The 27323-nt window shown below is 43.9% G+C and overlaps 1 protein-coding gene and 1 long non-coding RNA gene across 4 annotated transcripts in view; one reads left to right on the top strand and one right to left on the bottom strand.

Annotated features, from left to right (window-relative positions):
* ASRGL1 (asparaginase and isoaspartyl peptidase 1) overlaps window positions 1–554 on the bottom strand; it is a 28773-nt gene extending 28219 nt beyond the window's left edge. Inside the window, exon 1 of one of the 2 annotated variants that reach the window (XM_039531395.1) lies at window positions 500–554. The gene's annotated coding sequence lies outside the window, so the exon portion shown is untranslated. The remainder of the gene's footprint in view (window positions 1–499) is intronic. The other variant, XM_039531396.1, reaches the window with a different exon arrangement.
* Window positions 1–26951, top strand: part of LOC120401424 — a 28618-nt gene extending 1667 nt beyond the window's left edge. Inside the window, exons 2-5 of one of the 2 annotated variants that reach the window (XR_005596440.1) lie at window positions 13828–14098; window positions 25398–25454; window positions 26021–26111; window positions 26517–26951. This is a non-coding gene — a long non-coding RNA (uncharacterized LOC120401424). The remainder of the gene's footprint in view (window positions 1–13827; window positions 14099–25397; window positions 25455–26020; window positions 26112–26516) is intronic. The other variant, XR_005596439.1, reaches the window with a different exon arrangement.
* The last annotated feature ends 372 nt before the right edge of the window (window positions 26952–27323 follow it).

Here is a 27323-nt window from a genome sequence, read left to right as displayed (position 1 = left end):
TAGTGTTTTTTTTTCCTGCCTTTTGTTCTCCCCGAGGCTCTTGTGAGGTGAGGAAGGAAAAGGGCTCAAGAAGCTGAAGGAAGGCACAGGCTAGGAAAGGAAAAGGGAGAGCTGCCCCCTTCTTCCTGCTGGAGTAGAACTGCCAAATCCCCCACCTGGCTAGTTGCCTTGGGCTGCGTGAGTTGCAGGCAGGAGTGAAAGTAACTTACAGGACTTACCAGCAGGGGCGGCTCCAGGCCCCAGGATGCCAAGCGCGTGCTTGGGGCGGCATGCTGCAGGGGGCACTCTGTCGGTCACCAGGAGGGCAGCAGGCAGCTCCAGTGGACATCCCGCAGTCATGCCTGCGGAGGGTCCGCTGGTCCCACAGCTCTAGTGGAGCATCCGCAGGCATGCCTGCAGGAGGTCCACCGGAGCTGTGGGACCAGTGACCGGCAGAGTGCCCCCCACGCCATGCCACCATGCTTGGGGTAGCAAAATGGCTAGAGCTGCCCCTGCTTACCAGTACTGCTGGAGTCCTGAGGGTGGTGTGGCCTCTCAAGATTTAAAGGCCCTGGGGAACCACCTGTGGCAGGGAGACCCAGAGCCTTTAAATCAACCAGGGGCTCCCAGCTGCAGAGGTGGCTGGGAGCCCCCTGGGGCTCAGGGGCAAATTAAAGGGCCCAGGGATCTGGCTGCCAGGGCGAGCCCTGAGATTTGCAGGGCTGGGGCAGGGATTTAAAGGGCCCAGAGCTCTTGCAGCTAAGGGAAGCCCGGAGCCCTTTAAATCCTGGCCCCAGCCCAGCTGCCAGAGCTGTGGCCAGGATTCAAAGGGCTCTGGGCTGCCTGCACCTGTGGGGAGCCCTAAGCCCTTTAAATCTCAGCTGTGGAAGTCGATGCGATCCAGCACAGCATACTGGCTCTTGCCGGTATGCCGGACTGGCTTACTTTCACCTCTGACTGTATGCGTATGAATGTGTTACAAACAATGTAGCTACAGCCTGCCACCAACCAGCAGCAACCCCAGCAACCGGCCCTTGTGGGCTGCTGCCTGCAGAAAGCCAGCAGGTGCCGCTGGGCTGGGTCTGCCAAGGAGTAAGTAACCAAGGCAAAAACCACAGGCAGCCAGCCAGGGAGGTAGCCTGGGGAGGGGAAGTCAGGGGTGAATGAAGGACAACTGGAATAGCCTTCATGAAATATACAAGATATTTAGAGGAAGTTTTGTCAATTTCAGCCTCTGCACTCTGCAGTCAGGACAAAACAAAAAGAGATCTGAGATTACACCCAATGTCCTAAGGACATTTCCGGTGTTTAAATCAATATATAAAGAGGGTGGATTGGAATGAAAACTATTTCTTTCAAAGGATGCACAATAATTTCCCTGAATATTCAGTTTTCCCCTCCAATCCCTTTGTGGTTTTGTCTATGGGGGCTATTTGCTTTCCCTGTGAATCTTTAGTTGCTTTAGCAAAATTGCTTTGCCCAAAATAAACCCTAATCATCATGACACATCTTTCCACCATGTTCTCCTTGTTTTTTGTGTGGTTTTTTTTTTAAACAGTAACATTTCAAAGAGGATCTGCAAGCAGTTTGGACATCACAACCATGATCCTCTGCTGGGGAGGGAATGGGATAGATTTGAACTTGGAAATGGTTCCTGATTTTGATTGTGTTTAGGAGATCCCCTCATCCCAGAGGTAGAAAAGAACTGCCCCTGCCATGGTGTCACACCCAACAACAACTGGGAGTGAAATTAACAAGGATGCCAGAAATGGCTCCTAACTCTGGGCACTAAACTGCACAGGGAACAGCTGAGTTTAAGCTGTTCTTTTGCAGGCAGCGGCGGCAGCAGCAGCAGCAGGCATCTCAGCCAGTCTACTGCAAGCTAGAGCCTAGAGGAAAACCCCTGCTGGGGGGGGGGGGGTGAATGGGGCAGAATGCAGAGCCTTGTCTGCAGCCTGGCTGGAGGAGGGGGAGGGAGGAGACAAGAAACCAATGTGACAGTGAGTTTTCCCCTTCTACCTGCTTTTATTAGCTCTGGATTTAAGCTGTGCAGCCAAATGCTTGTATTTGTTGTGTATATTAGTAGGAGAGATCCCCTCATCCCCAGGGGCAGACAAGGACTGCCCCTGCTATGGTCAAACACACCCTCCCCTTGACCCCCTCCCCCCAGCTACTGTGAGTGAAATTAACAAGGGTGCCAGAAACCTAGCCCTGGGAGCTGAACCATCAGGAACAGCTGAGTTTAAACTATTCTTATGCAGGGAGCAGGCTTCTCTCTCCCTCCCTCAGTCAGTCTCCTTTTCTACCGGTCCTCCGTACTGGCGCGTACCAGCTTACTTTCACCTCTGGTTGCAGGTTAGATGTGCAATGGAAAATGCGCACACACACACACATTTGTGAAGAGGCTTCTAATTAAAGATCAGCAGCATAAAGCACACAGAAACCTCGTCTGATGTGCTGGTTTTAATCTCAGGAGTCTAAATTAGTGAAGTTGAATGCAGGTGAAATTGAACAAGTGGAACTTTATTAAACCCGGTGGACTGCTCTAGCCACTTGACTGAGTTGCTTCCTGCCTAACTCCCTATGTTCCCCTCACCAGGGCTGTGCCATCTATAAGAGTCTCTCCGGGACCATGGTCCCTCTGGCAATGATACAGCATTCAGGTTTTTGAATTCATGAGCCCATGTGCTGCCCCCCTTCTGTAGGTTATGCTGCTGGCTCGTTAGGCACAAGAGCCCAGATGCTCAAAGGTATTTATGTAACCCTTCTGCCCCTCTGAGTTGGCAGCAACAAGGGCCGGGTTCAGTATCCAGGGGTTCCGTTTCAATAACACAATGCAAAACCGGCTCGAGCCCCCACCCAGTGGCCTGGGACAATTACATACCACCCCCCCAGGCGCCTCTAGGAGGCAATACTTCCCCACTCGCAAACACAGAGTCCGAGTGTAGTAAAATCCTTTTAATAAAGGAGGGAAACAATGCAGCATTGTTGGAGACACACCACAAACAGGATTATACACAAACCATAAGCAAAAAACTCATCTCCAAGTACATTTGGCAATGTCCTTTCCCCCTTAGGGTCTTAAGTCCAATCACCCCAAAGTCCAACAACCCAAAGAGCGTTCAAAAGTTTATCTGCAGAGTTTTAGTCCCCCAGCCTGGGTGGAAATGGGGAGGGGGGGCACACACAGGGTGTTAAGGGGCACCTTATGTGGGTCAGGGCCAACTGCTCTGCCTCTCCATGGAGTTCTGCTGCAGCCTTCACCATGACTGGCTCCACTCCACCAGCTGTGCCGCTCCTCCAGCCGACCTGTGAACCGCTTCAGCCATCGCCGCAAACCGCTCCACAGGCTGCTCAAACATGCTGCAACTGCTCCACTATGCCAGCCACTTAGCAATAGATTTTCAGGCTCCCCCACTAGTTAACACCACACTCAGTAATCTCAACTCAGTAAGCTTAGCTCTTTTAGTGATTTCAGCTTGTAGTAGAGGAGCCCCAGTGCTGGTGCACCATTGGCCCAATGTAAATTCAGGTCAGTAGCCTCTAGATGGACTTCTAAAAGATTCAAAATTAGCTCTGCACTTCAAGAGTGGAGAGAGGAGGATGTGCAATTGGTGTTCCAGGCCCTCAAAAGGGGCCCATACCATCCAATACACACACCAATCCCCAACCTCTCTCAATTCACTGGGTTTTGGCACCCATGTCCCTTGTCTAGCGAGTGCTATTTACTTGATGGTGAGATTCTCTGTCATAAGGCAGTTTCATAGTTCCTCATTCACATAATCAGGGTGACAACACTTTATTCCTCCTGCCCCAATAACAAAGAAATTGGGGATCCCACAGCTGTGAAAATAACCATCCCAGGCTGCTGTGTGCTATACTAAGTGGAGTGGTTTTGCCAATGCAAATACAAATGCCTGAAATTCCTTTCCCCACTCCTCATAATTTACCACCAGATGTCAGGGTAGAGCTCATCCTGACTTTGCTTACATTTAGATACAGATACATATCTTCAAGGGTCTGGGCCAAAGCCTATAGCCACATCTGTGCCCCCAGATGGACGTTGGAAGTGATTTCATTATTGCAAATGCACATGTTTACAAGCAACTCTGCCCAAGGAAGATCATCCCCAAACTAGACCTTTCGTTCGTGCTTATAATGTTCCTGTTTTGCCACAGCAGCAACCTAGACTGCAGGCAATATTGTGCAACGCTGTAGCCTCAGGAGCATTGTGGACAAGGACATGCACCTATTCAGTGAGCCAACCCCAGGCAAAGCCACCTGTATGAACCACTCCCTAAGTCACTTTGTAAATACCTAATGAAATTGATACATTTTAAACATGCAGACAAGGCATGTGCAATCAAGAATCTGAACTCCTGAGGTAGGCTATATCCTTGATGGGATAGAAACAAATGGACACAAATGCAGGTTGTCACCTACTTAGTATAATTTATTATGAGTGTGCATACTCTCAAACAGATATGTTGATGCAATGTAAATTGAAGTTTATTGCATTAATATGCAGCACTACTTTCAGAACTTCTGCCGAACAGCTGTGTACAGATTTGTAGCCAGACAGCAGCTTAGCCCCAGATGCTGCCTTCAGTTCACTTTATCGCTCTGTCTTAGCTCCTCTCAAACACACTAGATTCATTTTATGCTGAAGTATTCCAAATGATTTTGCTACTAACATCCAGAACACCTCCAAACCAGCACCAATCCATCTGAGGTGTCTAGGTCTGTCAGCAGGGAACCACTTATGATTTCTACCTGTGAGACAATGGGTGCAATAGGTTCCCATAAAATAGTAACATCTGTCCAAGAATTCATCACTTATGTGTCTCAGCCCTAAACTATGAACCCATCCTATTAGTTCTCTGGGAGTCCAACAATGCCTTTTAACAGTTTGTGTAGAGATGATGGATCTCAAAAATGATCTAATTAACATTCCTTTCATATTTTTGTCATTCTTTTTACAATGGAAACCTGTTGCATACAGAAGAGTTGAGTCAAGGCACAGAAATAAAAAACACAGAAACGTTCTATAGAACTAGATGGAAATCAACTCAATAGGATTCTGTAGACATTACTATAAAAGCCTATAGAATTTAGTGAAGAAAGTTATTCTTTCTGTAGGTTTATTAAAGCCAGAGACTTTAGTTAGACCAAAGTATTTCAGTCTTCAGGAGATTAAACTATGTACCAGTGCTCAATGTCCCTGTAATGGCAGGAAATTAACTAGGTAACATATACCTAGATGATCTCAACAGGTGAACCATGTCCCATGCTGGAGAGGAAGGCAAACAAGCCACTTATTACATATTGGGGATTTATTTTTAAATTATTATTACTGTAGATATTTAGAGAAACTTCTGTAGAATCCTATTTACTTCATCCATGTTAAATTCCAAAAAGAAAGACCTTGTATGTTATAATTACCAGGGAAAAAGCTTTCAAAAAGTTTATAATATAAATGTTTTATTGAATGGTGCAGCTTTGCAAAGCGCAGCTTTCTTACATGTTGGACTGAATGTAAAATGTATGAAAGAAGTGGGAACAGTGTTTTGATAGCTGAGTAAGGGCTAGGATGATGTTGAATGATTTCATCACATGTGACTAGAGGATGTTTGTGTGAAAACTGCTAAATAGAGTATCATTTTCTCTGCATCTTGGATACCTCGAATATCACAGAAATCATGCCTTTTATTTTCCTGCCAAAACTGCTCCTAGAGAAATTAGTGCCCAAGAAATGCATCATTACATGTGGTTTGTTTCATTTGTTTTCTTAAATTATTTTTAAAATATCTCAGTGAAGATGTTCAAGGGGAAAAAAGCACTATCCCTTAAGGAACAATGTCATATACTCCTTGTAAACGGTAGGTTGCAGGGCTGCTACTAGCAGATCAGGCTTCTGTAGAGATTTGGACTGGGTTATAGAGCTTCTATCAGGGAGAGAGAGACAACAGATGTTCTCTTTAAGACACTTCAATGCACTGCTAGAAATGGCTGTCACCAGCTCAGGTAAGAGTATTTCATTACAATGTCTTTTAGTGGCTGAGTATAATACAGTTTTAGCATTCCTTCACAGAGAGGCAGCAGCCTACAGCCTGGGGATAGTCAACAAGGCCCAGCCCTGCCCTAGGGGCTGAGTAATATAAACAGGAAGAAGACTATAGAACCCAGGCAAGCTGCAGGGGGTGGGAGTTGTTCCTTGAGGCACCTGAAGCCAAGCCTAACCTGTTTCAGGGACTTGGCTGTGGGCTATAAGTTTGGGAGTCCTGAATAATTGTTTGGTGTAATGTTTCCTGGGCTGAACTCCCTTTTCCCTTATATTTTCTTCCCATGGGACCTTAGGTACCAGTTCGGAGTTTGTTAAAGTCTGCTTTTTTGGAGTCCATTGTCCTTATTCCATAGCTCTCATTCCTTCCTTTCCTTAGAATCACATAGCCTATCATTTTATGATCATTTTCATCCAAATTACCTTCCACTTTTAGACTGGCTACCAATTCCTCCCTGATAATCAAAGGAAGTATAAAATGGCAGTCTCCCTGGTTTGCTTCCTCAACTCTCTGAAACAAGAAGTTGCCTCCAACATATTTCAAGAACTTACTGGAAATGTTTATGTTGTACCATATTACTTTTCAAACAGATACCTGGGTAGCTGAAAGTCCTCCATTACTACTAGGTCTTGTACATTGGATATTTTTGTTTTTTGTTCTAGAAAAGCCTCATCCGCCTCTGTCTCCTGATTTTGGTGTTCTATAATAGACTCCAACCACGATGTTGCCCCTTTTTCTTTCCCCTTTTATTTTCACCCAGACACTTTCAACTGGTCTGCCTCTCACCTCCTTTTGGACCTCAGAACGTTCTTGATGTACAGTGAAACACCTCCTCCCTTTGTTTCCCCCTGCTTGTCCTTCTTTAGGAAGTATAGCCCTCTATACCAATATGCTACTCGTGAAATTATCCCATAGAGTCTGAGGCCAGTTAAGTCATACACAAGCTGAATTAAGATTTCCAGTTCTTCTTCTTTATTCCCCATGTTCCTTGTATTTGTGTATACGCATTTAAGATGTTGAGCAGATTCCCTCATTGTTGCTCCTATGACTGCCCATTGTAATTTCATATCCCCCTAACATCCAAGCCTCTGTCATAGTTACTTTCTTATACCTTCCTTTGAGCTTTTGTGATATTTCCCCCTTTTAATCTAGTATAAAGCCCTCCTCCCTAGCTTGCATAATACAACTGCACTGTGAATGAGACTTATGTTCCTAATCACTTGTGCTTTTTGGACTCCCACCCATTCTTGTTAAACTGTAGCTTGCTCCTTCCTCAAAGTACTTTAACTCTGACCTGGATAATACCAAGTCTTTCTCCTTCCATAAATCACTTGCAGTTATCTCTTACTAAAACAGTCTTCATTCTAGGCTTATCATTCATTGTTGAATAGTAACTTCTGTCATTCCAATCTTGTCAATTTTTATTACACACACACACAAATCTAATTATACATGCTACAATAAAAAAACCCCACACTTTCCAGTAACAGCAGTAATGATCACAAACAAATGGTAGAGCAAGGTTTTTTCTTTTAAAAAGATATTATGAAAGAATCAATTGACAGCTGGCAAAGGTCTCAAAATGCTGGTAATCTGAATACTCAATAATGGTTAGATATGAGTAAGGCAGCATTATTCAAATTTTAAAATTTCCACAACGTGCTACTTTGGGATTTTTGTGTGTGTGTTTTAATGAGTTTCACCCGCTCAAATTTCAAAAATAACTGATTGCATGTCGAGTTACACAACTAAGTGGGCACGTTTTATTTTTATTTCACAAATACAAATCTGAAATTGCCACATTTTTCCAAATTTTGATTTTTTCTGGATTAGCTTTAGTAAGAGCTAATTTTGAAATGCATACTTTAAATACTGCAGTTACACTAGGTAAGGATTAAAAGTACAATTTTATTTTTTCAATTTAAAAGTTATGAGCCATTCTCTGGGGAAACATTGCCATATGGGAAATCAGAGTTCAGATCCTAACCTGAATTGGGAACAACTAAGTCTATGGGCTGAAGGAAGGCAGCCCATTCAGAACTGGAAAAAGCAGCGGCTATTCTGGGCCAGTTCACAGTGTTTTGGTGAACAGGGCTGGCTCCAGCTTTTTTGCTGCCCCAAGTGGCAAAGCAAAAAACAAAACAAAACAAAACAAAAAAAGAAAGCCGCGATTGGTGGGACTTCGGCAGCAGATCTAACGCGCTACTTCATTCTTTGGTGGCAATTTGGTGGCGGTTCCTTCCCTCCGAGCGGGAGTGAGGGACTCACCGCCAAATTGCCACCGAAGACCCCGGACGTGCCGTCCTTTTCCACTGGCTGCCCCAAGCACCTGCTTCCCTTGAAGCAGCCGGCCCTGTTGGTGAACTTCAGATTCTAATCTAAAAAAGCCACGACTCCCTTACTGACACTGCTATCAGGGGCGGCTCTAGACAGTAGGCTGCCCCAAGCAGCACGGAGCGCTGCGCCGCCCTTCCCCGGTCCGCGGCCCTCCCCTCTCGGCTCGGGTTGAGCTCCTCCCCGGCATGCCCGCGGCAGGTCCACGGAGCCGGGCGGAGCGGACCTGCCGCGCCGTCGCTCCTGCGGAGCGAGCGAAACCGAGCGGGAAGGCGACGGCCCCGCCGCAGTGCCGCTCTCCCGCTCCCGCGCTCTCCGTGCCGCTCAACCGCAGGCCCGCCTCAGCGGCGAGCGGAGCCAATGCCGGCCGCCGCCGCCCCCTGAGCGCCGCCTGCTGGCTGCGCTTGGCGCCTGCCCTAGAGACTGCTATTCTGTCATAAGTGTTTCAGTGCAGACCAGGAACTGTCTCAGTTCCTCCAGAAACATGAAAATGCTTTGTGGCTGCATCTTTGTTACCCGGGGTTCTTTCAACCCAAAGCTCTTGGTAACTTTACTCTGTGCGAGGAGGAGTCAGGAAATAAATCAGGGGAGACACGGCCGTCCGACCGATAGATGGCTGGCACAAACAGGACAACACAAGAGTGCTTTCACTTAAAGCTAAACTTTACTTAGTCTCAAGCACTTACACACATCCACAACGAGTTAGTAAAACAACCCCAACCCTTGATAATTACCAAAACTGAGTGTGGCTTTTGAGTGATACAGCGGCAGCCCGTCTGCTGCTGGGGAACAGAAGATTCATCCAGAGGGAGAGGCCAGTCCCGAAACCACCTGTCTCAAGCTTTTCCCCCTTATTTATACATTAGTAATTAAAGAAACCTTGTTAATTAAGCAGTTTCAAGCAAGAGGTTCCTTCTGATTATTGATTAACCAGGTGTGGGTTTTTCCAGAACTTGCAGCCTTGAGACCTCAATAGACATTCCTGGGGCATATCCTACTCCTTCAAAACGCATGTATCAGCAACTTCAACCCAATTCTTATCAGGAAGGACGTGGGGTCAAGCTGCCCTTTCAATGACACCCTAAATCCCCCCTCCCCTCCTGCCTTGGTCAAGTGAGACTTGCTTTTAACAGCTTGCTGACTAGGCTATCTTTAACAATAAGTTATAGTGGTTTCAGGCACTTTACTGGTTTGCCAAAGTCTCCCCGTACATCTTCACTAGAAGGGAAAAAAGGGCCATGTGGTTACCATAAGTTAGCTAACATGGTCACTAAGACAAGGTAACATCCTAGTGAAGACAAGGTAGTTTATAACTTTTACACATTAACAGGTCAAGTTACAGACTATGAACAAGCTGAGAGTTTACCTCAGTTTACAACCTGCCTTGTCCTAACTAGCTCAAGGTACATTCCTAGTGAACTAGAGTTGCTATTTTGAATTAATACATCTTGTATCCTAGTGAAGACATAGCCTTTATGCTTTAATTCCCCTGGTCAGGTTGCCAACTTTCGAATAGCACAAAACCGATCACCCTTGCCCCGCTGCTTCTCCAAGGCCCTGCCCAGCTCACTCCATCCCCTCTCCCTCCGTTGCTCACTCTCCCTCGCTCATTTTCACTGGGCTGTGGAGGGTCCCTTTTCAACTGGTGTTCCACCTGTCCACACCTGTCAACCCCTGTGAAATGAGGTTAGTAATACTCCCTTACCTCACAGGTCTGCTCTGAAGCGAATCTCTAAGTGCTGGCAGGCTGCTGCTCAGATGCTAGAGTGCTGGGGTCCAATATTAATACCTAGGACAGTTTAATCATTTTATCTGTTTCCTCATTTCTCTTTAGGAGCATGTTTCCTTCTAGACTGCTCAGGACACTCAACAATTACACACATTAAAAATGAAGTAACTGGAAGATAGTTCTTCCTTTTACTTGCCTTCCACAATTGTGTTTCCACTATAAATATTGGGGACATTAGAGTAGATGCAGTTTTCTTAATTCTTCAGGTGTTAGTGATGTCTTCAGCGGCTGCAGAAGCAACAGAGCTAACATGCTTAACTGTGGAGTTAAAGCGGTTGGGCTCTCTCCACCCAGGCTGTAACTTAACCAGCTTAGCTCACGTTATAGGCAGAGTGCTTTTACACAAGACTTCTAAAATGTTAGCTAAAACTACAGCTGGTCAGGAATTCCCCACCCCCTTTTTTGCAGGGGGTGGAAGGTCAGAAAGTGCCAATTAGTTGAAACCAAAACTTTTTGCAGAACTACTGAGCTCTGGACTAGTCTGGGGTGGGTGTCTTTTCACTTAATTTTTTTTTGACAGATCTAGTATTTGTTTCACTGTGGAACAAAAACGAATGTCAAAACCTCAGAAGTTTTGGTCAAACTAAGTTCTTGTTTTTTGGCCAGCCCTAGTTAGAACATGTGTTAGTGAACACATGCTTACAACACAGTTTTAAATCCTACTCTAAACAGCACCTCAGGCACAGGATCTAAAACTTCTGAATATCTCAGGAGTTACTAAATCACATAAAATCCCTTGGCATTACAAGGGATCAAATCATGACGTTCTTTCTCTTGCGTGTAATCTCATTGGAGACAATGGAACTGCATACAAACATTTTATAGTACTGAGGGTTTCAGGCTCAACTCCCAAGTTTGGAGACCTGTCACTAAATAGGACTCCAGAAGGAGAAAAGACAATCACAGGCCTGGTCTACACTACGTGTTTATACTGAATTTAGCAGTGTTAAACCGATTTAACCCTGCACCCGTCCACACAACGAAGCCCTTTATAGCGATATAAAGGGCTCTTAAAACCGATTTCTGTACTCCTCCCTGACGAGGGGAGTAGCGCTGAAATCGGTATTACCATATCGGATTAGGGTTAGTGTGGCCACAAATTGACGGTATTGGCCTCCGGGCGGTATCCCACAGTGCACCATTGTGACCGCTCTGGAAAGCGATCTGAACTCGGATGCACTGGCCAGGTAGACAGGAAAAGCCCCGCGAACTTTTGAATTTCATTTCCTGTTTGCCCAGCGTGGAGCGCTGATCAGCATGGGTGGCCATGCAGTCCCAAATCCAAAAAGAGCTCAAGCATGGACCGTACAGGAGATAATGGATCTGATCACTGTATGGGGAGACAAATCTGTTCTATCAGAGTTCTGTTACAGAAGACGAAATGCCAAAGCATTTGAAAAAATCTCCAGGCTATGATAGGCAGAGGCCACAGCAGGGACTCAACACAGTGCTGTGTGACAAGCGTAATGGAAAGCCAAAGAATCAAATGGACGCTCATGGAGGGAGGGAGGGGGGACTGAGGACTCGAGCTATCCCACAGTTCCTGCAGTCTCCGAAAAGCATTTGCATTCTTGGCTGAGCTCCCAATGCCTGAAGGGTCAAAAACATTGTCGCCAATGGTTCAGGGAATATGTCGTCAATTTACCCCCTCTCCCCCCCCCCAAAGATGTTGGAGAAAAACTCAGTTCTCGCTTTTTCTTTTGGGTGCAGCAAAATCAAATACTTTATTATTTCTCCAGTAATTACAATGGAGGGAGAGAGTGTCATAGGACACAGGGTCGCCCCAGTCCCGGACAGGTCTCTCAACTGGTAAACAATTACAGCAAGCCTTTATACTTTTGTTACAGACAATAACTAGCAATAATACAGACAATAAAGAGCAACAACTTCATTTTGTTTATACATAAGCCATTCTGCTATCTTGTTTTCTCACTCCTAAAAGACACCAGGCTGCATATTTGGTTATCAGTTACAAGTCGTAATAACTTTTTACACAGTTCTTTTCCTCTGCCTCACACTATCCTTGCTTCTATAAGTTTCACGTCATTAGGGTCACAGCTAGCCTAACTCTTGCTAACTGACTGACATGCATTAAGATCCCCTTCAAATCCTTATTAATTCTTTCCCTGCTTCCACAAAGAAAAGGGGGAAAAAAATCGTTTCTCACCTCTTTTCAATGTCATCGTATGTCTACTGGATGCTGCTGGTAGACGGGGTGCTGCAGTGCTAAACAGCAGCATCCTCTCCCCTCCCCTCCCCGGTGGCAGATGGTACGGTACAATATGACTGATAGCCGTCCTCGTAATCATCCTGTGAGTGCTCCTGGCTGGCCTTGGTGAGGTCGGCTGGGGGCGCCTGGGCAAAAATGGGAATGACTCCTGGTCATTCCCTTCTTTAAGCTTTGTGTCCTGGAGATTCAGCCCTGGCAGATGGTGCAATAGGGCTGGTAACTGTCCTCATATAGCAGCTGGAGGCTGAGCTCCTCTCCCCCTGCCATTTCATGTCTAATGGAGATTCTGGACTATCATAGCAGTGGGAGGCTGTGTTCCTCTTCCCCCCCACCCTTTAATGAGTAATGGAGATGTCCTGCCTGGAATATCATAGCAGCTGGAGGCTGCCTCCACCTCATTTTATCTCACTAAAAAGTCAGTGTTTCTTATTCCTGCATTCTTTATTACTTCATCACACAAATGTGGGGGATAACTGCCACGGTAGCCCAGGAGGGGTGTGAGAGGAGGGAAGCAACGGGTGGGGTTGTTGCAGGGGCACCCCCTAGAATGGCATGCAGCTCATCATTTCTGCGGGATGTCTGGGGCTCTGACCCGGAGCGGCTGTGCTCTCTGGTTCTCTAGTAGACTTGCCCCATATTCTAGGTAGGACTGACTCTATTTTTAGACAAAACATAAAGAAGGGAATGACCTGGGAAGTCATTCCCATTTTTGTCCATGTGCCCCCAGCCGACCTCAGCGAGGCCAGCCAGGTGCACCCATGATAGCAGCAGACTGTACAATAGGGCTGGTAACCATCTCTGCTACCTTGCAAAGGCAAATGAATGCTGCTGTGTAGCACTGCAGTACCGCGTCTGTCAGCAGCATTCAGTACACATACGGTGACAGTGAAAAAAGGCTAAATGGGCTCCATGGTTATCATGCTATGGCATCTGCCAGGGCAATCCAGAGAAAAAGGGCGTGAAATGATTGTCTGCCGTTGCTTTCACGAAGAAAGGATTGAGTGACAACATTTACCCAGAATCACCCGCAACACTGTTTTTGCTCCATCATGCATTGTGATCTCAACCCAGAATTCCAATGGGCGGGGGAGACTGCGGGAACTATGGGATAGCTATAGGATAGCTACCCACAGTGCAACGCTCCGGAAATCGACGCTAGCCTCGGTACATGGACGCGCATCACCAAATTAATGTGCTTAGTGTGGCCGCGTGCACTCAACTTTATACAATCTGTTTTAAAACACCAGTTTCTGTAAAATTGGAATAATCCTGTAGTGTAGACATACCCACAGTTTCTCAAAGTTAAAGTTTTTCCTGTCTCCCGGGATGAGGGGAGAGGGGAAAAAAAAAAGACCTAAAGTCAAATGAAGAAAATTCACTAAAGAGCGTTTCTCTCTTCATTACTCTCCCTCCCTTCCCCCCACAAAATACAGATTCCTTGCAGCGCTAAAGGGGTGCGTCACAGGACACAACGTGAAGGGGCACCAATATGGCAGATATATGCTGTGTGTCATGACACTTTATGGAACAAAATGAAGCTGAGAGTTAAAGGACATTGTCATGGAGTTAACAGAGTGATCGCTCTTGAGTGACTTGAAGGCTTGACAAAGCTACAAAGTAAAGTGGCAAAAGAGAGAACCCTGGAGCTCCTGAACAGGATCTAAGAGTTCATCTCAAGATTTGAAATCAGAAGGCAACATTGCTGTGTGTATACCCTCTAGTGACCTTGTAATTTAAATAAAGAATCTTAAAAATATAAAATTAAGTAAAACTTCATGGGATTTAACTAAGAATGACATAGTAATGATTGGCCATTGCTTAATCTGGTATGCAAAATAACGATACAGGGAAAATAACTAGATGGTAGTAAAACAAAAATAAAAGGCCAAGATTTCTAAAAAGTCGGTGCCTAAATTATTTTCCTAAATTGAGATTTAGGCATCTAAATAAGAGGTCTGTTTTACAGAGGTCTGAGGACCTGGACACATCCATGGATTTCAATCAATAAATACAGATTTAGGAGCCTAATTTAGGAATCTATTTTTGAAAACTTGACCAAGAATTTTATGGAATTTAAATAATATCAAGCTAGGCAGTGCACAGCATCACTTACAGAAAGCTGTAATGTATCAATTAAAACTGTTCCATCATAAGGCCAATAGCAGTGAGAGAGAGAAATTAAGTGTCCCAAGGAAAGGTACATTTTAAGGTGAGAATTGAAGTGAGGTGGAAACACAGTGGAGTTCTGTTTCAGATACCAGCAGCTGTAGAGAAATCTGTCAGACTCAGAGTAGTGAAATTGTGACAGGGATTAGAGTGGGGCCTGTTGCAAGATAAATAGAAGGAGTAGACATAGTGTAAAGGGAGACCAGGTCTATGAGGAAGGCTGGCATAAGCCCAAAGAGAATTTTGGAAACAGTATTTTAACTTAATCCTGATATGAATGTAGAGCTGTATAAGATGAGTGATGTGATTACATTATTGTCAAATGTGGGAAGGATAGGGCAGCCTCCCCCAGGACACTTGTCAGCATCAGGATAGTGACCTGCCTCATTTTCCCCTTTAGGGTTCCCCAGAAATAGCCCTCAAGGCGCTCCAAGTATATGCAGCTCTTGCAGGATTAATTTATTAAGAGTCCCATGCACATGAATCATAACAAGAGTCCCACAGCCAGAATTCCCCAGCATAGTCCAGATGGTACATGCCCTGGTATCTCTCACCAAATCCAGCCCTGGCATCTCTCTCTGTGTTCATTCAGGCTCTCCAGTACAGCTCTGGCATCTCATCTCACACCCAGTCCTCAGCCCTCCCTGGCCCTACAGCTTCTGCTCTCTGGTTCAGAGAGCCAGCAAGTATCTTCCTCTGCTGCTTTCAGCCTTCACTGGATGGCACTCTGGCCCTCCATGGGCTTCCCAGCAAATCCACCCTCTTTCCAGGGATAGTCTGCTGAGAGATTTCTTCAGCTTTCCCCAGATTGCTCTTCTGGTCTCCTGACCCCTAGCAGCTCTCACGTATCCTTTTCCTGAGTCATCAGCTCTTTCTATCTCCTCAGGCCCAAGTGTTCTCTTTTAAGCCTAACTGGGAGGCGGCTGAGGAGTCACAGGTGCACTTGACTCTGCCCCTTGGTAAAGGGCCAGTGCTACCCTGTGACAGAAAGCAACAACTTTCTGCCTATACTGGAGGAGGAGGAGGTAGTTGGGGAGGAGAAGGAAATTTTGGGAGTTTTTGGACAAGAAGGGTCAAAGTGAGAGGACGTGAGGGGATGGGGACAGATTTCAGCAGAGGTACAGATTCAGTAGTGAGTTAGAGTTAGTTCTATTGCTGGATCCTTGGCTGTTAATCTTTAAAAGTGGGCACAAAACAATATATCGAACCTGACTTTTGATATGCAAAAATCTGACTTGCAGGTGCACATAGAGGCAGAAATCTCAAAATTAGGGGAGTCAAAATTACATGTGTACTCTTGAAGATTTCGAGTACACAAGATATCTATGTAGAAGGACAGTTTAAGCATGATGCTAAAGGTACATATTGAGGGAGTGATGATTTGGTGGCTCTGTCTGTACCACTTCTGAACAGTTCATGATTTTATGAATTTGTATTGTGAAATCATGTCATGGAAAGACTATATGTATGTGGATCCACCATGAGTTAACAGTGTCATGTCTCTGCCAGGCCAGAAACAAGGGTGAGCAATCAGCACTCAATGATACTTTACTCAAACACCTGGAACAATGGGTTTGCACTGACTGGGAGAAGACATTCCCTCCTCTTGTCTGAAGGGAGGGGGGCTTGAGAGTCATGGAAAATTACCAGGAGCAGAACATAAAGAAGTGGGCAACCCCAACAGGAGTCTATGCATGGAATCAAAAGGGAGAGCTGGAAAGAGAGCCATTTTGCACCAGATTAAGATGGGAGAGGCTGCTGCAGCATCAGGTTAGGCAAGGGGGTAGAGGTCAGTGCCGTCCGGCCTGATGGAACACAAATTATCCCCCCGGGGAAGGGTGAGTTAGTGAGGGACATTGCATTTAGGATATTTTAATTGTTTTATGTGATCTGTACTCTGCATGTGATCTATATAATCAGTCAAGGCCAACAAACACCTCTCACATTTTTGAATATCAAATTCTCACAGTGCTTTTGCAGGGAAAGCAATGTTCTGGGACAATTACCATACATACTACAGTAAACCTAGCTATCAAATTCATTATGTGGTCAGGGCCAACTTCTAGATGCTAGTGTTGTGCAAAGTCCCATACTCTTAGTTGTTCAAATCAGCCTGTTATGTAAAATGGTATATAAAAGTCAGACAAAGCTAAAGACAGACTGAATTAGTCCAAACAAAAAGGTCTACTGATGCCACACAAGGACTGCTTTAAGATCATGACTGGTACACAAAGGAGAATGGAATTGGAAATTAATGAACCAAAATTGATGTGTCAGAAATTATGCCTAACTGGTGGACAAAATAATGAGGTAATGGGGTATTCCATTCATCACCTGTTTTGAGGTCCTTCAAAAGAGACTTTGGAGGGGATTTAAGATGCCAGGTTGGAGGGGTGAACTGTCACCCCACCCTTCCATCCTGGCTGTCACCCCCACTTTGTGTCCAGGACCCCAGGTTCACTGTGATACCATTGTCTTCACTGTCCTGATCCTGAGGGATCTTATGACCAGACTGGACCAGAGAAAGGGAACCAGATTACATAGCCAAATCTGGTGGAGGTGGCAAAGTCTAAACAACACCTGAGATGTGAGACTTCCCCCACCTTATTTCTTCTCTTTCTCTTTCTGCCTTCTGTTTAATAAGAATCAGGCTGACCTGGCCAAGAGTCTCCCCTTTGCAACACTGCTGGAAGCCTGTGACCAGTTAGGCAGCTAAAAGCAATGCTTTAAACAGCCCAACACTTGGCCAAGTCTCAGAATAGCTGATAAAAACATGTGCTGTGCTCAGTTTCTCCAGCAGTTAGGCTGCATGTGAGCAGAAGCTGAATTTTCTGTATTTTTTCTTCGTTACCCTCCACTTTTGTGTGCATTTATCTTGTTTTGTCTTAAAGAAAGCAGAATCAGACTTTAACAACAAGAGCAACAACAGCAGCTCAAGCCATCGCAACTAACTTCATATCTTCCCCCCCCCCAAAAGGGCAATTCCCATCATTAATACCATCTAAAAGACTACCAAACAGGGAGGGGAGGGGGTTCCCTATAAAAAACTCTCTGCAGCTAAAGGGCAAGCAAATAAAGGATATTGTTAAAATAAAAGCCTTACTTAATATTTTATATTTCAAATGCTTTAACTGTTTTTCTTTTTTCTGTAAAAGCAGCAAAGAGTCTTGTGGCACCTTATAGACTAACAGACGTTTTCCAGGGGCAGGTATATATAAGCAAGCAAGAAGCAGGCTGGAGATAACGAGGTTAGTTCAATCAGGGCGGATGAGGCCCTCTTCTAGGGTACAGAGTACAGAGACCTTGGCCTGCTTAGTCCCATGGCAACAACCACCAAGCAGACTGTGAATGGCTTGCCAACTACTAAACCAGTTTCTCCTCTCTTGGTTTTCACACCTCAGCTGCTAGAAGAGGGCCTCATCCTCCCTGATTGAACTAACCTTGTTATCTCCAGCCTGCTTCTTGCTTGCTTATATATACCTGCCCCTGGAAATTTCCACTACGTGCATCCGACGAAGTGGGTATTCACCCACGAAAGCTCATGCTCCAAAACGTCTGTTAGTCTATAAGGTGCCACAAGACTCTTTGCTGCTTTTACAGATCCAGACTAACACGGCTACCCCTCTGATAATTTTTTTTTCTGTATCTCTTATTAAAAGGTCCTAAAGTTTTTTAATGGTGGTTGTTGCCATGGGACTAAGCAGGCCAAGGTCTCTGTACTCAAAACCCCAAGACTTGCTTAACAATTCAATGTTGCACAGTGACAGGGTAATATTAACATGTTTGACTCTCTGGACCCATTTATTCTATCAAAATTAACACAATCTTGGACTGGGTGTAAATTTAGCACTTCACAGCATTCTCAGTCCAGAGCGATAGAATGCCCAGATATGCCAGTGTGAGGTTTGCACAAAACCACAGGTAAAATACGGTCTTTATGTAATAACTGAACTTTTAGTTATTTTTTCAATACCCAACAGTTGCACGCTGCATCAGCCAGTGTGAAATATGCTCAACGTTAGGACCTTTGCTATTTCTGCCCTTTGTTTCTCTTTCATCCTCATCCTCCTTTTTTCATTCCTGTCCTTATTTCCTGTCTTTCTCTCTCACACATCCCTCCTTCCCTCTGAATTTCTTTCCCTCAGCAACAACAAATTCCCTGTAAGGTTCTTCCCCATTCTATCTTCTAAAATTGTCAGCAGTTAAACAGCTAATGCTGACAAAAGTGTCATCATTAGGTTTTAGAGTTAATGCTCCAAGTGAGATTCCTGGGGGAGACGACAACTCAGAATTATTTTTTCAGGCTGTCTACAGATTCAGGAAGATGGCATGGCATCATTCACATTCAGAAAGTTATTTTTGCAAAAGAGTTCCTCAAGCAATAGCAACACTTATGGTAGAGTCCGGAGTAATGGACAGAGAGTAATTAATGTTCTGGACACTTGTACCCCTGTGTCTGTGGTGGTAGATGGTTAAATTTGTCTTGTATTGTTTGAACGTGCTTGTTTCTTTTTGTCCTTGCCTTTCAGGGGGAAAACAGTTATATATATTATATACACACAATATATATATTCATAATGCATTATAACTGATTATATTATCAGCTCCTTTTTTAAAAAAAAGAAGGGGTTTTATGATATTGTGGATAAATGATGTGTAAAAACAATAGAAATGCTTTAAAGCAGGTTGAAAGAAGGAAACTGCAGGCTTTCTGGAATTCTTTCTTTCCGAATGCGAGATAGGGGAACATCAAACTTGTTTTAACAATGGCAACTTTTTTTGTCATGTATAAAAATAGATCACAGTGCAGTGACCCAGAGAGAGAGACTGTAAAGAAGCGTGTGTTCCTGTAAGACTCCTGACTATATTGTTACAATCTGTGTCAAAGAATGAGAAATCAGAATTTCATTGCTTCCTGTATTCTTTGGATTAGAATTTGAATTGTGCTATGCTGTTTTGACATCTTCAGTATTTTTTAATTTAATTAAGGCTTGTGTTTCTCTATCTAGTCCAGGTAGAAGGGCACAGAAGAAATATCCATTTACCACTGTAATAGCACTTCACTCTTTTCCATTTCAACTGATATATTTTGAATGTAATTTATGCTACTGCATTCTTTAGCAAACTGGCTGATTATGAGTTTTAAATGAGAAAAGAATAGAAATGGAGCAAAGTTAACCTGTGTTCATTAGAGAGTGCCCAGGCTGGCTAGAAAAACTTTAGCTATTTCTCAGTCAGCAATTTGGAGTCCTGCAGATGACTGGAATGTTTTCCCACTCATAACTGTCTTATCAAGTTGTTAAAACTTGAACTGCATAGCTCAGGTAATTGGCAGTGCATTATGGAGCCTTTCACCTCGAGGTCATTGGTCTGAATCAAGGTAAGATTATAATGATTGAAGGTTAGTATGAGATGATAGCTATTCAGTGGCCTATTTAAAATGAACTTATCTCATTGTTGTTCCTAGTTCACAGTTATATGCATTAAAAAACAACAAAACATCCTAATTGACATAGTCCTTGACAATCTCAGGAAGGAGACCAACCTATGTTTCTTATATTAGTCCTTCCAAGTGTAACCTTTGATTTAAATATTTACAAATACTACTTTAAATGTAAATAATAATACCAGTGACCAAATTACATTCTTTAGGTTCAAGGCTAAAGATGAATTTAATTTAGTGGAGGATTATGAATGACACAATGAGTGATAGAATTAAAGATTTTATTTAAAATAAAATATTTATAGTAGTTAAGGCAAACAGGAATTACAGAATAACCATCCACTGCATTTTATACTCACATTCCATGAAGAAATGGTGCATCCAGGGGTGATCAGTCCCTGAAAGAAAAGAATGGGTATATAATCCTTTCTCCTAACAGTACCTTGATGGTAGATGAGCATGCTAATCTAAAATTAGCATGCTACTCTTTTTGTAATCATTTACAATAACAACGCTTAATTAATTAGCATTAAGCTTGCCTTTTACCATATGGATAGTCTGCTACCATAATTAAAATACCATCTATTCCTTCATTGGCTATGTAATATTAAACATTGTCTTAATTAACATCTGCATAAATATCCTTTCAATAACTATCAGTATAGATGGCATTCTTCCAGAATATTCACATTTTGTCTAAAACTATTGTTAAAACACGTTTACAACATGACCTGGGGTTATGTCCTAATTTATCTCTGACTTGCCTCTGAGTTGTTTTATTTCACAGTCCCAACAATTTACCAGGCCTCATTACTGTCAAGCCTAAATTTAGGCCCCCAAACCTGTACTCTACTCACACTTTATGACATTTCTATTTAACATAAACAAACATCACTTTTATAGGCCACACAAGATGAGGTGGTTGACATACCTAGAAAAGCTACCATGGGAGAGTCTGCATACCCATTGCTTATGCTTTATATACTGAATGGATAAGGAGAAGATATCAGCCCTGGCTGCTGTCAGTCAGATACCTTTCATAAGCATACTGAGAAAAACATCTAATTAATAGACCCTCCGATTTCTGCCAAGGGGAAAAACAAAGCTGTTCATTAATTATAAAACTCCATCACTGATCTATTACACAAAGTTAAAGAGCAATGATCTTGCACCTGAAACCTGACGAACTTCAGCACATATACTCCAGATCTACAACAGTGTAACCCAGAGCAGAATCCATCCCATTTTCTCTCCTGTTTTTGTTACCAGGATGTACTTCAGTATTTCAAGGACTTTGACACTGGATAGAAATGAATATTATACTGACTTAATTGTCACCTGAGAAGTAGGGTTGCCAGGTTTCCGGTTTTTGACTGGAACGTCTAATCGAAAAGGGATCCTGGCAGCTGACTGGGCCTCTAAAAGTCTGTTGGTCACATTAGGCTGGGGCCAGGCTCTGTGTGTGTGTGGGCAGGCGGGTGTGTGTGCGGGTGGGGGTGGGGGTGTCGGGAACAGCAGTGAGGCTAAGGTAGGCTCCATGGCCGGCTTCACGCGGCTCCCGGGAAGCAGTGGCATGTCCAGCTTCTAGGTGGAGGGGTGGCCGGGGGGGCTCTGTCTATGGCCCTGCCCACAGGTGCCAGCTCCACAGCTCCCAATAGGCTGGGAATCCATGGTGGGCACGATTATGAGACGCCGCAGCCACAGCCAGCTTCCTCTGTCCCTGGGAAATGCTGGGGCAGTGCTGGTGCAGCTGCTATTTAAGGGACCACCTGGGGGCAGCACCTCCTAGAGCCCCCATGAACTGCACTAGCCAGAGCCACCTGGAGCCCCCTCCTGGGCCCCAACCCCCTGCCCCAGCTCAGAACCCCCTCCTACACCCAAACTCCATCCCATAGCCCGCACCCCCCATCCCCTCCTACATCCCAGCCTCCTTCCCCAGCCTGGAGCCCCCTCTCATACTCCAAACCCCTGAGCCCCACCCCCCAGCCCACTCCTGAACCCCAAACCCCACATCCCCAGCCCTACCCCAGATCCCACACCCCCAGTTGCAGCCCTCACCTCCCTGCCCCAGCCTGGAGCCCCTTCCCGCACCCTGAACCTCTCATTTCTGGCCCCAGCCCAGAGCCCATACCCCCAGACCAGAGCCCGTACACCCTCCTGCACCCCTAACTCCCTCCGGTATCTCCAGTCCCAAGCACCCTCCTGCTCTTCCTAACAGCTGCCCCAGCTAGTTGACCCGGCTCCCCAGAAGTGGTCGGTGACTGCTTGGGGAGGAGAGGTCAGGTGGAGATGCTCCAAATTTGCTGCTCCCCTCCCCAGTAGTCCCTACACAGGAGCCTCCACTTCAGCCCCTCTGAGCTCTCTGGGGTATGTCTACACTCAATTAAATGCCTTGCTGGCCTGGCTCAGCGAACTGGGCTGTAAATTACTGTGTAGACATTTGAGCTCTCTGAGTCCCTTCTCCCTTGGGGTCTCAGAGCTTGGGGTTCAGCTAGCCCAAACACAGCCCCACAGCGAGCCAAAGTCAGCAGCCACAGGGCAGCCAGCTTTAATTGCTGTGTAGACACACCCACCCATACTCCCTCCCAGGAAGTGGGACACAGCATCTGCTAGCTTAGGTGGCTGTGCAGTGCATGTAGGTTAATGTGGTTTTGGGTGTGTCTCTATCAGTGCATTCAGGGGCAGTGCACTGGGGCTGGGCTGGCCTTCGACACTGGGGTGGCCACTGCAACTCACCCAGTCAGCGTGGCATATCAGGAACCATGCCAGGAGCCAGACATTGCTGTGCACAAAGCCTGGCACTTTGCACTGGTGGGTGCCCAACGCAGTCTGCAAAAAGTGAGTCATGTGGTCTGATGGTGTCAACACCATGGGCAGCACAAAAGGGGCCTGGCAACAGGGACCGAATAGCTTCACTAGGACTGATGTTCCTGAAACAGAAGAGCTAGTCCCTGGCTATGGTAATTTCCCTCATGCTCTTAGACAGACTCTTTATATTTCAAATAAAGGACAACTTGGAAATTATAGGACAAAGTTTATTTTTAAGGGCACCTCTCCAATGTTTTATTTGAGACACACGCTTATATACAAATAAGAACATAAGAATGGCCATACTGGGTCAGACCAAAGGTCCATCCAGCCCAGTATCCTGTGTGCCGACAGTGGCCAATGCCTAACAGGTAATGATCAAGTAATCTCTCTCCTGCCATTCATCTCCACCCTCTGACAAACAGAGGCTAGGGACACCATTCCTTACCCATCCTGGCTACTAGCCATTAATGGACTTAAGCTCCATGAATTTATCCAGTTCTCTTTTAAACCCTGTTATAGTCCTAGCCTTCACAACCTCCTCAGGCAAGGAGTTCCACAAGTTGACTGTGCACTGTGTGAATAACTTCCTTTTATTTGTTTTAAACCTGCTGTCCTTTAATTTCATTTGATGGCCCCTAGTTCTTATATTATGGGAACAAGTAAATAACTTCTCTATTTACTTTCTCCATGCCACTCATGATTTTATATACCTCTATCATATCCCCCCTTAGTCTCCTCTTTTCCAAGCTGAAAATCCTAGCCTCTTTAATCTCTCCTCATATGGGACTTGTTCCAACCCCTAATCATTTTAGTTGCCCTTCTCTGAATCTTTTCTAATGCCAGTATATCTTTTTTGAGATGAGGAGACCACATCTGTATGCAGTATTCAAGATGTGGTCATACCACGGATTTATACAAGGGCAATAAGATATTCTCCATCTTATTTTCTATCCCCTTTTTAATGATTCCTAATATCCTGTTTGCTTTTTTGACTGCCGCTGCACACTGTGTGGACGTCTTCAGAGAGCTATCCACGATGACTCCAAGATCTTTTTCCTGATTAGTTGTAGCTAAATTGGCCCCCATCATATTGTATGTATAGTTGGGGTTATTTTTCCCAATGTGCATTACTTTACATTTATCCACATTAAATTTCATTTGCCATTTTGTTGCCCAATCACTTAGTTTTGTGAGATCTTTTTGAAGTTCTTCACAGTCTGCTTTGGTCTTAACTATCTTGAGTAGTTTAGTATCATCTGCAAACTTTGCCACATCACTTTTTACCCCTTCCTCCAGATCATTTATGAATAAGTTGAATAGGATTGGTCCTAGGACTGACCCTTGGGGAACACCACTAGTTACCCCTCTCCATTCTGAAAATTTACCATTTATTCCTACCCTTTGTTCCCTGTCTTTTAACCAGTTCTCAATCCATGAATGGATCTTCCCTCTTATCCCATGACAACTTAATTTACGTAAGAGCCTTTGGTGAGGGATCTTGTCAAAGGCTTTCTGGAAATCTAAGTATACTATGTCCACTGGATCCCCCTTGTCCATATGTTTGTTGACCCCTTCAAAGAACTCTAATAGAGTAGTAAGACATGATTTCCCTTTACAGAAACCATGTCAACTTTTGCCCAATAATTTATGTTCTTCTATGTATCTGATAATTTTATTCTTTACTGTTGTTTCAACTAATTTGTCCAGTACTGACATTAGACTTCCTGGTCTGTAATTGCCGGGATCACCTCTAGAGCCCTTTTAAAATATTAGCGATACATTAGCTATTTTCCAGTCATTGGGTACAGAAGCTGATTTAAAGAACACATTGTATTACAGTGTACAATCTTTTGCATGATTATTGGTGTATACCAGACAAATATTTATTGATTTGATGTGTAATGTGGAACATTGGCACTGAACAAAGGATAGGTGGTCATGCTGTGACATTGTAACATATTTCCTCTCAACCTGCTTTGAGACAAATTTGGGACACAATACAGGTGAAAAAACTTGAACAGTAGAAAATCTATTGGTTAGCAGGATGGTAAAACTTGAACAGTAGAAAATCTATTGGTTAGAAGGATGGTTAGCAGGAGGGGTTAGTTTCTGCAGCATGAATGACGTTTTATGCAACCTCACCTTAACATTGAAGAGCTATAATAAATTCATAAAATAACATCACTGCAATATTAAAGTTATATATTTAAACGTAAGTGTCAGAAAATGTTAACATTAAGACTCCCATAACATAATTTTGTCCACATTGCATGTATTGTCTATTAAAGCATACATTTAAACAATTTAACTAGTCATTAAACATGGAACAGCATCACTTTTTCCCCCTGCTATGCAGTTCATTGTCAGGTAGGGAAAGAATCAGTCAGTGACTACTGGAGCCCTACCAGGACAGTTGGCTCCTGCAATAGCGTCAAGCTCCTGCAATAGTCTCGCTCCTTAATCTCGCTCATTGCGAGTGAGCAGGACTCTTTTGGGGGGCAAATAATTTTACATTTGTGTTTAAAATTTCTCCCTGGTGAGATGAAGAATATTTGAATCTCACATTCTGTCTCTCACATTCAGACTATTGCAGCTCCTGGCCATCTCCTGGTGCCTGCTTGGGTCTTGCAGTGAAAATGAGTGAGTGAGGAGGGGGGAGAGTAAGCAATGGAGATGGGGGGATGGAGTGAGTGGGAACGAGGCCTTGGGGAAGGGGTGGGGCAAGGATGTTCAGTTTTCTGCAATTAGAAAGTTGGCAACCCTACTGAGAAGGTAAACAACTGGCTGCTGCTCCACCTCAGATGCTTAATACTCTAAAGCCCCCTTATAGGAATTACAGATAAAGTTCAAAACTAGAACTATTGGAAATGCTTAATGTTAAATTAAAAACACTCACTCAACCTATTTCGGAATTTGTGGGGTGTCAATGAACATTCAATGTTTCATATGATTATCTTCATGTCTGCAACAAATTGTCAACTAAAGACCCAATATTTCTTGTGCTATTTAAATGTCAATGAAAATTTCAAGGCAGCTTTTCATGAGTATATTTTGATTTCCAAATTTCATACTCGGTTCCATGGTGGACCAATGTTTGAAGTTGAACATGGCTAGTCAGCAAAAGCTTAGTTGTCTCAGTGGTAGTGCCTTCATTTTCTTTTGTTTGCTGGTTCTGTCATAACACACCTAGTGACTTATTTTTGCAGGGGCCTGAGTGTTGAGATGTTGGCTGCCACCTTGCTAGAATTGACTTGCTGTGATCTGAGTCTACTAATCTTAGGTGTGTAAATCACTATGGTAAGTGGAGAACTCATGAGATTATTTTTGGTATTGAATGCCATGTTTGTAGGTAAAGAACAAAATAGGGCAACATGCATGGAGTAAATAGCCTCAGAGAACAAAGAGCTGGTCGATCTTTATTAGCTATAAGGGAAAATATCAAGAGTAAAAAATGGCTGAGGTAATTTAGAAAAACAAAAAACCCAAAGGCTTCAGAAAAAGATATACTGCAAAAAGATTAAAAGAAAGTTAATGATGAGATAAACTGGACACTGTGTATGCAGTGAGAGTTCAGATGACAATCAGGTTTGGGAAGTGGAAAGAGTTTCCACTTTAAATCCTATATTAATCAAAATAAATAGTAAAGATATCCAATGTAGATACATTTCAATCTGATGGATATGTTCAAATCTTACTTTCCAGGACTTCAAAAAGAAAGTGAAGGAAGATAATGTCGGAAAGGATGCACTGACATAACCAGGGGAACAGCAACATTATTTATAGTCTCCAGAACTGTCTTATGAAGCTCACTTGCTACATACCAGATAATATGGCAGAACCAACCTGTCACCTTACTGTTCCATAAAGAAGATTTGTCTATAATAGGAAGCATTAAAACTGAGTAACAAGAAACTACTTGAGAAACTAATGAATTCAATTTTGTTCTAAATATACCCTTATTGGAAGGTAACAGAATTCTGCTATACAGTATGACTTGTTTTGTACCTCAAACTGAATGCATCTGTTAATAAGGAATGTGAGAAGTTCAGCCTTCTTGGAATATTTTACTGGACTTGCATGTTGTGAATAAATGTTCTTACCTGGTGCAAAGCTTTAAGCAATACATAATAAAATGAGATCTCAGGTATGGACTCTTGAAATCATTATATGACTCAAACTGCTATTATTTAACACAGAATTGTGACTGCTTCTCCTATGAGTGACAGATGTGATTCATTACATTTGGTCTTGTTTTTACCTTGAGAATGCTACTGATGCCAGCTCATAGACTAGCTTTTGGCAAGTCAAAGAGAGCCTGCTAGTTTGGAATATTTCTTTGTCATTTGAAATGCCCAAGCTGTAGCTTTGAACTCTGCAGTAAACACTCCATACTAGCGCCAAAAAAGTTCAAATAATAAACAATAGAAGCCTTTTATCTAATGTCGGAAATCCATAGATACAAAGTGAGTATGTATGTGTGTGTGTGTGTGTGTGTGTGTGTATATATAT

The sequence above is a fragment of the Mauremys reevesii genome, linkage group 3 (genome assembly GCF_016161935.1).
Source record: "Mauremys reevesii isolate NIE-2019 linkage group 3, ASM1616193v1, whole genome shotgun sequence".
Lineage (NCBI taxonomy): Eukaryota > Metazoa > Chordata > Testudines > Geoemydidae > Mauremys > Mauremys reevesii.
The sequence above is the reverse complement of the archived record's forward strand: the minus strand, read 5'-3'. Positions and strand labels throughout refer to the sequence as shown.